This window comes from Palaemon carinicauda, chromosome 18 (assembly GCF_036898095.1).
Source record: "Palaemon carinicauda isolate YSFRI2023 chromosome 18, ASM3689809v2, whole genome shotgun sequence".
NCBI lineage: Eukaryota > Metazoa > Arthropoda > Malacostraca > Decapoda > Palaemonidae > Palaemon > Palaemon carinicauda.
Window position 1 is genome coordinate 115,494,855 of NC_090742.1, and position 12,179 is coordinate 115,507,033.

A 12,179-nucleotide genomic window follows, 5' to 3' on the forward strand; every position below is an offset into this window, starting at 1 on the left:
CACCATCGTAGCTAATTGGTAGTTTGTTACTTGGCATTCAATTAATGATAAATTTTGCACATTTTTACGTGTTTTTCATATTCAAATAAGCCATATATATTCTTGATATATTAATGTCTGGATTCTCTTAACGACCTCGGGATCAGAGCCCCAGGCGAAATCACACAAAGACAAGAGCTTGGCTCCGGCCGGGAATCGAACCCTGGTCGGCAAGCTTATATAGACAGTGACTAACCCACTTGGCCACGAAGAAAGATAAAAGTCAATGACAATTCTACTGTACTTATACCTGTCGAATCCAGGTATTTTGTACTTAGAATTGAAATCAACCCATCTTCACCATCGTAGCTAATTGGTAGTTTGTTACTTGGCATTCAATTAATGATAAATTTTGCACATTTTTACGTGTTTTTCATATTCAAATAAGCCATATATATTCTTGATATATTAATGTCTGGATTCTCTTAACGACCTCGGGATCAGAGCCCCAGGCGAAATCACACAAAGACAAGAGCTTGGCTCCGGCCGGGAATCGAACCCTGGTCGGCAAGCTTATATAGACAGTGACTAACCCACTTGGCCACGAAGAAAGATAAAAGTCAATGACAATTCTACTGTACTTATACCTGTCGAATTCAGGTATTTTGTACTTAGAATTGAAATCAACCCATCTTCACCATCGTAGCTAATTGGTAGTTTGTTACTTGGCATTCAATTAATGATAAATTTTGCACATTTTTACGTGTTTTTCATATTCAAATAAGCCATATATATTCTTGATATATTAATGTCTGGATTCTCTTAACGACCTCGGGATCAGAGCCCCAGGCGAAATCACACAAAGACAAGAGCTTGGCTCCGGCCGGGAATCGAACCCTGGTCGGCAAGCTTATATAGACAGTGACTAACCCACTTGGCCACGAAGAAAGATAAAAGTCAATGACAATTCTACTGTACTTATACCTGTCGAATTCAGGTATTTTGTACTTAGAATTGAAATCAACCCATCTTCACCATCGTAGCTAATTGGTAGTTTGTTACTTGGCATTCAATTAATGATAAATTTTGCACATTTTTACGTGTTTTTCATATTCAAATAAGCCATATATATTCTTGATATATTAATGTCTGGATTCTCTTAACGACCTCGGGATCAGAGCCCCAGGCGAAATCACACAAAGACAAGAGCTTGGCTCCGGCCGGGAATCGAACCCTGGTCGGCAAGCTTATATAGACAGTGACTAACCCACTTGGCCACGAAGAAAGATAAAAGTCAATGACAATTCTACTGTACTTATACCTGTCGAATTCAGGTATTTTGTACTTAGAATTGAAATCAACCCATCTTCACCATCGTAGCTAATTGGTAGTTTGTTACTTGGCATTCAATTAATGATAAATTTTGCACATTTTTACGTGTTTTTCATATTCAAATAAGCCATATATATTCTTGATATATTAATGTCTGGATTCTCTTAACGACCTCGGGATCAGAGCCCCAGGCGAAATCACACAAAGACAAGAATAGTAGAAACATCAAATTAGGTTTTTCATATAAACTCTACATATCTAAAAAAATAGATGAAGAGAAATAAGGAAAGAATAATGTACCCGAGTGTACTCTCAAGCAAGAGAATATTAACCCAAACCAGTGGAAGATTGTCACCAAGAAATTCAAACGTTTCTAAAGTGGTTTTAGCTTTCTATTTTTGTCTCTGAAACGACTTTCAAGAGCATTTATCTGCAACGTGTTTCTTTTTCTCACACTTTCTCTTTTGTCTTCTTTCTCCTTTTCTTTTCTTAAGCAAGAGGGGTATATTTTCCGACCTTCAAATATGACTCCTCGTATCCCTCAGAAAACCCTTTCTTTTGAAGTTCGACTGTCTTTGGCAGAGGGTTTGAATACGCGTCAGGCGACTGAATGGTTTGTTATTGGAATCGTCACGGAAGAATAAGTTGGATTTTATAAAAAGAGAAAAATTGAAATGTAACGGCGATTTTCATTATTGTTGCTGTCAATAGTACATCTTGCATATCGAAATCAATACATGTATTTTTAAATACGTATCTTTACGATGGTTTCCTCATGGGTTTAGATCATGCAATTTAGATATTAATATCTTAGAAAATATCAAAATATCTAACCTTAATACTTGGTTATCATTAGTTAGTGAACATACAAATAAGGATGCCCCATCTTTAGCTTTTTTTATAGAGATTATAGAATTAATTGATATTACGACATTTATCACCGTTCCCCACCCCACTCCTCCCACATCTACTCCCAATCGCAATACCAGAACAAAGATTGAATAATAATAATAATAATAATAATAATAATAATAATAATAATAATAATAATAATAATAATAATAATAATAATAATAATAATATTAATAATAATAATGATAATAATAATAATAATAATAATAATAATGATGATCTTTTGCAAATTATTCAATCCTAACTATACCCTTATCATTAGAAGTAATATTATACATGGTAATTTGTATCTTTTCTAGGCGTTATGTAAATATTTTCCATGGACACATAGCAAGAACTTCAATAATCCCAGCAGTGAGAAAGGAGCAATTTCAACTTGCACATGTTGCATTCGGAATGCGGTTTACTGTTTAATGAAGTTGAAATTACAATTTCAACAATATGGTAATTTGGCGGAAAGTTTGTAACATATGGCTTATTTGAATATAGGTAAAGCATTCATAGTTATATATCTCACACATATATCAGAGTATGTAAAATAAATAAATGTAGAAAAGGTAAGGGGAAATCTTAGTGAGTATAGACAAGGATAAGGGTTTGAGGGGGAAATATTTACTCTGATACTCTAAGAAATAATCGAAGTTCAAATTTCAGCCTGAAACTAAAAAAAGCCTTAGTACAGTATAACTAATCTTAAATGTACCCTTACAGCGCATGGTAATACTTTTACCAGTAACTTTAATAATAATAATTGTAATAGTTTAAAAAGTCCTTAACTATTTAATTAAACAAAAATAATATTATTAATATCATTTAAATTATTCTTGTTATTTCAAAATACAGGTAGACTATTTTAGGGGGCTGTACGGGATTCTCTAGAAATGTTATAAGCAAATTAGTTAGAATGTATGGCTAAGAGTTTACAATATAAACATCGTAAATGAACTATTTGAATTGAAGACTATTACTATCTAGGAAGTAAGAGAGTATTTTCAAGATAGACTGTGATAGATTGCCGAGTGTTTGGAGATGGAAAATTGGGTAATAAATCTTATAGTTTCATAGAGTTAAAGTTTGGTTATATATATATATATATATATATATATATATATATATATATATATATATATATATATATATATATATATATATATAAAATATATATATATATATATATATATATATATATATATATATATATATATATAATATATATATATATATATATATATATATATATATATATATATATAATATATATATATTATATAATATAGATATATATATATATATATATATATATATATATATATATATATATATATATATATATATATATATATATACATATATATATATATATATATATATATATATATATATATATATATATATATATATATATATATATATATATATATATTATGAGACATGACTGTCCCCTGGGGTAGGATCGAGCACTTGGCACTACTTCGTTTTACTCCTAGGCTTAGGACGGTTTCTGTCCACCAGAGTAACTGGCTTCAGTATCTGGAATGTTTGAAAGGCAGTAAAATAGCTTATATTGTCCGACAAGCAGATGGTCACCTAGCAGTCTGAGCACATCGATCGAGTGTGAAGGCTCTTATCCTTCTTGTTGCAGTGCTTGCCGATGTCTTTGTTAGGGACCAAGACAGGCATAAGTCGCTCCTTGGTATCCTACTACTGGTTGTCATATGTCAGGTAGGTCTTTTGTCCCCTATTTTGCTCTGACATGAGGTTTTGTGGCATGGAGATGTCGTAAATTGATATCTTTTTACCTCCCATTTGTTTTGTTTTTCTCAGAATTTCGTCTGTTTTTTTTTATTTTATTTTTTAATTTTTTTGGGGGGGGCAGGAATACCGAGATGAAAAGAATATGGTGGCTACGTTCCATTTCCCTGTAGTTTTATTTAGACACCAGAGGTGATTGGACAGTGTAGTGTTTGCCTTAGTATTTAGGAATCTGAGGATAAAATAGGAAGCATGGAATGTTGGCTTGTTTTAATACTGTGAGACCACACCATGAAAGTTTCACATCCTAGTGTAATAGGGAGATAGTAAATTTACAACATATATTGACCTTATTGGACTTTTTAAAAAGTTGCCAATTCTACTGGATATTTCGATAATGTGTGAAGAAAAATACATGATTGATAAATCAGATTCATGATAATTAGTGTATGGACTAGTTTGGTGATTATCTATATTAAGTGGCATATTTGTCAGTGTATCAACGATTTTACATTAATTGAAGCAGCATTATCAATATCATAGTATATTTATATTAAGATATAAGGTATTATGATTCGTTTGTAGTTTAGTATTGAATCTAGTATCAAGTTTATTAGTTGAAGGATTGGTGAAATTTATTAGCTTTATTTTCAGGTAGATATTAGGTTGCTGTTGTTTTTATATTTTACTGCATAAAATATACGTGACATTTCCATGGTATAGTATTTGGTGGTACAAAATTATTAATAATATTTTATTTCAAATTTAATTTGAAAATAAAATTGAGAGTGTATGGAAGTGTAATTATATATGAATGAATGTATACAGATAGGTATAAGTGTATTCAACTCTGGTCCATAGCACTCAAAGGTTCACTACAGAGAGACGTGTCTTCCTTGGTACCATTGGCTTTTGACATCTTACAAATCTTGAGATATCAAGCTGGAGGTTCTTTAGAGGTATTTTCTAGTCTTTAGAAGAAGCATAGTCTGCTGTACAGAAACCATGTATTGCAAGTGCATAGGTTCAGGATGCAGCCAGACAGCTTGATATACCACAATCGTACCTTCATACAAGTCTTGTAAAGACAGATCAGCATGTTAGCCTTGTAAATGGCACCTTCATCCCACTTTACTACTAGAGGAGATCGGGGCAAGACACCCAAACATTATTCTTCTACTTGCTACGCCAAACCTAAGCACCTGAAGATAGGGCAGTGATACTACTGTTGTCCTTCCACCTCATACCAAGATTTTCATCAGTTGAGTAGGCTTCATGCTTTCCCGGTGGTATAAGCTTTTTTTCCAACTGTTTAACAGACATCAGAGTCGGATAAGAAGTCCTGTTTGTCCTGGCAGTGCTACATATCTGTAACCCTACTGTTCCGTGAGGTACTCCACCATGCCAATACTAAACCAGTTTGTCTGCATAGATGGCTGAAGGGTTTGGTCTCTTCAGGGAATTGACAAGAGCAATAACAGTTTTTCTGCTGACTTGTATGGCAGACTCCTGGATGAGACCAGTTTCATGGCTGGAGAAAGTGGTTTTTCCCTGGTGATGGAGGATGTCATGAATAAACCTATCAATGCTTTCATTAAAGTTAAACTTTTTTTCCCCTTTTCATCATAGTTTTGTATCCTGCCCCTCTTCCTTTGCAACCCAGAATTACCTTATCGACCAAGTGTTGGAGACTCAGCAACGATCCAAAACTCCCTGGTGACAGTATCAAAGAATGGCCGAATCCTGAAGAATCAGTCAGTGATGGTACAGAAATGTTTATTATTGCTAAAGGGTATAAGTGGTTTTGATGCAGAAACCGATTGGGAGACATCTTTGTAGCCACCTGTGACTAGTAATCCTCTACACTTGGCATCTGTACCACATCCACGTACATGATGACGCCAGTGAACAACATCATTTCATGGATGTTAATGAAAAAAAAAAAAGTTGTGACAGTATCTTAGTGCCAGGAAGAGAGGTTTCTTTGGTATATAATCTTCCCTAAAACAGTGTCAGTGAATATATCTTGGATATACTCGAACGGAAAGCTAATACACTTTACTAATTGGTGGATGAAGTTAGGCAGATCAGGGTAGTTGATGTCCTCTCCTTCCACTCACAATGCTTGGGCTTGTCGGCATTGTCTCTTCAACTCTTTACTGAGAGTGTGGGGTTATTCTTGTCATTTGACCAAGTCTCAAGTCCTCAAAGGTGCTAAAGCCTCACATAGGTCAAAAAGCCAGTTGTAAGAAGATAAGGTAGGTAGTAATAAGTAAATCATTGTAACAGTTAGGTAGGCAATGGAATTAAACACATATGTAGAAACTGTACCAACCGAGTGTCACACAATTGTACATAATTATTTTGTATATATTAAGCTTGTATCTGCGTTCTTCCCTCGCACTAAAAAGAACCTGAATGATCATGTCTCCGGTTTTGCTATGAACATTGTCTGTCTCTCGAACATGTTATGTCCTGTTGCCTTGAGGTTTTGTATATAAAGAAGAGTGTTCCTTAATAAATAACTCAGTTGATTGCATCCTGCCTTTGAGTTCATAACCCTCACTCGGCACCGTCACATTGGTGACCCCGGAAGTCGACTCGCTCCCACTGCCTTTCAACCCAACCTCCCTCGCCCCTCCATCGTTGGTACTATGACAGACTCTACTACAGCAGTTGGCGCAGCGGCCGCCCCATTGAAACTTTCACCGTTCGCCAGCGGAGAGGCGTTTACTTGGTTTCAGCGCGCAGAAGTCCAGTTTTGTATCAGGGGCGTGACTCGCTCAACCACCAAAGAGGATTATGTTCTCGCGGCGATACCCGAGGACACCTTCCCAGAAATATCCGACTGGCTTTGTGAACAAGGAGACACCCATATAGCGTATGACGGCCTCAAAACATACCTTCTGCAGCAGTACTCGCCGTCGCCAGCCGCCCTATAGCAAAGCTTTTTCAGCTCTCGCAACAACCGTTGGGGGACCAAAGGGCTTCGCTTGCCCTCAGGGAAATGACCAGTATCGCTCGCCTTCAACCTGCCGCAGACGGCTCTCATCGTGAGGTGAACCTACTTCGTGCCCTTTGGATACGCCGTTTACTCGAACCTGTACACGCTGCCATACCCGATGTCGATAGTTTACCCATAAAGGACTTGATGACCAAAGCCGACGCCCTTATGGACAGCCACTTCAAGACCTCCATCAACGCCTCCACCCCTGACGACGAGGATGCCTACTCAACGTCAACCGAAGCTGACATGAATGCCGTAGGACATACACGCCTACCCCGTGACGTGCCGAAGCGGTGACAAAGCCGCCCACCACCCACCAATCGCTCGCGCCCCAACGAACGACTTCTACAGCCACTAACTACCTCCCATCCGCTGCAGTTTTGCTACTACCACTTCAGATTCGGGGCAACCGCGAAGAAATGTGCCAAGGATTGTCAGTGGCCAAAAAACGTGTAAGTAGGCCATCGCTTGTGGCGGTGGCCTCCCATGTTTCTAATCTTTTCTTTTTACAGGATGCAGGAACGGGCGTGCGATTTTTGGTAGACACGGGTGCTTGTCGTTCTCTTTTGCCAAGGAAACTCTTCAAGGCACGACGTAGTCTGTCTACAACTGCCGACATCCGCTTGGTAGCTGCCAACGGATCTGCGATACCCACCTACGGTTACGAGAACCTCACATTATCGTTCGGAAACGGTAAATTCAATTGGAAGTTTCTCGTTGCTGACGTCACCATGCCAATCCTCGGTGAGGAAATTTCCTCTCTCATTTCCACCTTCTGGTCGATGTCGCCCACCGACGATTGGTCAACGCAGACTCGTACTTGTCGACACCTTTTCAACCCGCCCCCTCTAACCTCGCTCTCCACATCAGCGCACCCACAGATGCCTGCGCCCACCTCCTCACGTCGTACCCGAAAGTTTTCCGTCCAGAACTTCGCCAAACGCCCACGGTTCCTGCCAAGCACGGTATTTATCACCATATTAAGATGACGGGACCCCCAGTCTTAGCAAAATTCAGACGTCTGGCACCGGAACGATTGGCAGCCGCCAAACAGACCTTCGCCAAAATGGAGGAAATAGGCCTTTGCCAAAAGGCCTCCAGCCCATGGTCGTCACCCTTACACATCGTTCTGAAGAAAGACGGCTCCCTCCGTCCGTGCGTGGATTACAGGCGCCTGAACATGCAAACAGAACCGGATCACTACCCTCTCCCAAACATTGCCGACGTGACCTCCTACCTGCACAATGCGAAGGTTTTCTCTACGCTCGACCTCCTGAAGGGGTATTATCAGGTGCCTATGAACCCAGAAGACATCCCCAAGACCGCCATCACCACTCCGTTTGGTACATACATCTTCAATTACTCCTGTTTTGGCCTTCGTAATGCTGGGGCAACGTTTCAACGTCTCATGGATGGCATCTTAGGGGACGTCCCTTTCTGTGTATGTTATGTGGACGACATAATTGTGTTCTCCTCTTCAAAAGAGGAACACCTCCGTCACCTGCGCATCGTGCTCGACAGTCTGCAAAAAAACGGCCTTGTAGTTCGGTACGACAAGTGTACCTTTGGCGCCAACGAAGTGTCGTTCTTAGGACACTGTATCACTCCTGAAGGAGTCCATCCCCTCCCTGAGAAGGTAGCAGTCGTTCAGAACTTCCCTGCGCCCTCGACCATCAAAGCTCTGCAGGAATTCTTGGGCATGATCAACTATTATCACCGTTTTCTGCCAGCCATTGCCGCCACTCTTGCTCCCCTTTACGTCTCCCTCAAGGGCAAGCCAAAGGACCGAAAGTGTGGTCCCTTTCAAGAAGCAGCCTTCTGCAATGCAAAGAAGGCCCTATCAACTGCTGCGGCTCTCACTTTTCCTATCCCACACGCCCCTCTCCTTCTCTCCACCGATTCCAGCGACGTCGCTATTGGTGCAGTACTCGAGCAGGTGGTCAAAGGCTCGCCCTGCCCATTGGCCTTCCTCAGCAGAAAACTGTCCAAGTTCAGAATCGGGTTATTCTACCTTCGATCGAGAATTGCTGGCGGTGCACTAGGCTGTCCATCACTTTCGCCATTTCTTAGAAGGTATGCCCTTCGTCATTCGCAGAGACCACATGCCTCTGGTGCACGCCTTCACTCGACAGTCTGACGCCTGGTCCGCCCGTCAACGCCGACATCTCTCCGCCGTGGCTGAATACAATTGCACCCTCCAATACGTCCCTGGGAAAATGGATTCCGTTGCCGATGCCCTGTCAAGAAACACGTTGGCTGCCGTTCAACTGGGATTGGATTACAACACTCTGGCTGAAGCCCAACGACAGGATCCAGAGTATCAAGCTTGTAGGACATCCGGCACGTCCCTCCGTTGAGAAGATTTTCCCCTCGAAGACTCCAACACCACCCTCCTCTGTGACGTCAGTACTGGTAGACCGCGACCTTGGATTCCTGCTCCCATGCGCTGACAGGTGTTTGATTTCATTCACGGCCTTTCACATCTCTCGTGCCGTTCTACTGCACAGTTGCTGAAGGCAAAGTTCATTGGGTCGCGCCTGTACTTCTTGCCAAACTTCCAAAGTACATCGACACACGGATTCAGGAGTGGGCACCTTTCCTCAACCTCAGCGTCGTTTCGCACACATTCACGTCGACGTTGTAGGCCCCCTACCCACATCACAAGGACATTGTTACCTGTTAACCGTCATCAACCGCTCCACTCGTTGGCCTGAAGCCATTCCCATGGAAACTGCAACGTCCGCCTCATGTACATCTGCCTTACTCTCTGGATGGATTTCAAGATTCGATATCCCTGAGCATATTACTTCTGACAGGGGAACCACTTTCACCTCTCAATTGTGGACGTCATTAGCGATTCTCCTGGGCATCACCCTACATCAGACAACGGCCTACAACCCCGCTGCCAATGGAATGGTTGAACGTTTTCATCGCACCCTCAAAGCAGCTTTGATGTCCCGCTGCAAGGATTGTAACTGGTTTACTCAGCTTCCCTGGGTCCTCCTGGGACTAAGGACCACTCCTAAAGACACCCTCCACGTCTCAGCAGCCGAAATGGTGTATGGCGACCCGTTGGTCGTCCCTGCCGAATTTTTTCCTTCTACAACCTCCTCCGACGATCTCCAGCGCATACGTCACGTCGTGGGAAAATTTACTCCATGCCGCTGGACTTACAAGCCCCCAGCGAAGCATCACATACCAACAGACTTGCACTCTGCAACGCACGTCTTCCTGCACAACGACACTACCAAGCCACCACTAACGCCCCCTTACACGGGGCCTTTCCTTGTGATCCGACGCAGTCCGAAAGCATTCCTACTAAACATTCGGGGCAAAGAAGACTGGGTCTCCATTGATCGTCTAAAACCTGCTTATCTTCTGCCAGATGACCCGCCTACAGTTTGCCTCTCTAGATCAGGGCGCCCTATTTAACATGTACAGTATGTCATTTTTAGGGGGGGAGCCATGTACCAACCGTGTGTCACACAATTGTACATAATTATTTTGTATATATTATGCTTGTATCTTCGCTCTTCCCTCGCACTAAAAAGAACCTGAATGATCATGTCTCCGGTTTTGCTCTGAACATTGTCTGTCTCTCGAACATGTTATGTCCTGTTGCCTTGAGGTTTTGTATATAAAGAAGAGTGTTCCTTAATAAATAACTCAGTTGATTGCATCCTGCCTTTGAGTTCACAATCCTCACTCGGCACTGTCACAAAACATTGCTAAGATAAATAAAGTTATTTGGCATGTAACAAAAGAAATACAATTAATTAAATGTTGATAGAATGTAATCATCATAATAAAAAAAAAGAAAAAAAAGCTATTACTAAACTATAGAAATCTTGATCTTTTATGCACCATATGCATCTTTTAGCAGCAGTTCCTCATTGTCAAGGTTAAGGAAAAAAGCCGATTCGAGGATATCACCATCAATCGAGTCTAAGATGTCACCAACCACCTTAATTTTACTTTCATCTCCTTGTATAGGGGCAAACCCCTCCAGCCTAGCAGTGTTAGAGTTGTAGATGCTTGATGCTGGAATATGAAAAAATAAATTATATATAGGTCTATCATAATTACATTTGCAAAATAAAGATTGTTTTATAAGTTCAATAAGTGCACCAAAACTAATTATATATCACTAAGCTATATCAACATTACAAAATTAAATATAATTTGCATTACAGTCTTATAAAGTCCAGGGAAAATAGCACTAGAAGTGATCTTATCTCACTTGGCTATATTAGAATTACATGTAAATATTAGAGCCATTACTCTCTTATAAACTCTACTCTCTAAATAAAGATAACACTAAACGTAACTATGCATCACTAGGCTATATCAGCATAGCAATAAGTGACTATTTTTGTTCTTATAACTCTCAGTAATGCTCTAGAAATGTCCATCTTATGGGAATAAATGAAGACCATTTGGTCGACGGGAGACAGACCAATAAAGACCTTATGAGCAGAGCGTTGTCATAGGAAGACAATGCAATAAAGCCCTTACACACATGCAATAGAATAATTTAGCTATGTAATATAAAGTTTTCTATAATTACAGACGCTGCATGAGATACGAAAATTAAATCTGTACTATTGAGTGGTATGCCGATATTGACATTGAGGTTGGTTTTCTTGCAACTGGATGCAGTAGCACACTGTAATTGACTGACTGGATATTAGAAGAGCCCTTCTGGTGGATGAAAAAATATGACATGAGCTACGCCAGAGTGGGCTTGTTAAATAGATTTGTAAAGTTAAAAAAAGTAAAAAATAAAACCTGCATTAATCACTTGCCTGCTAATGGGTTAAGTTCCAGTGGCTTTCGTCATATGTATATTTGTGTGGGTGAAGGTGTGTGCAAGTGTATGCGTTCTGTAATCAATATCTCTAAAACAAGGATGTGGCTGGTAAACTAGAATAACACAGAATACCTTAAATTTCTGATGAATCACGTTCGAATAGATTAGGGTTGATATAAAAAATAACAATTAGAAAAAAATGCAATTCCAAGTGATGGAAGGTTAAGAATATAAAGTTAGCGTTTCATCAATACCAGAAAAAATTAGTCACGGCCAAATATTTATATCGTCCCGTTTGGAAATATACATACGGTAAATTTATCATTATATGACACTACTAGAACCATTATGGTAAATCGCTATAGATCATGTCATGTGGCATTCTGT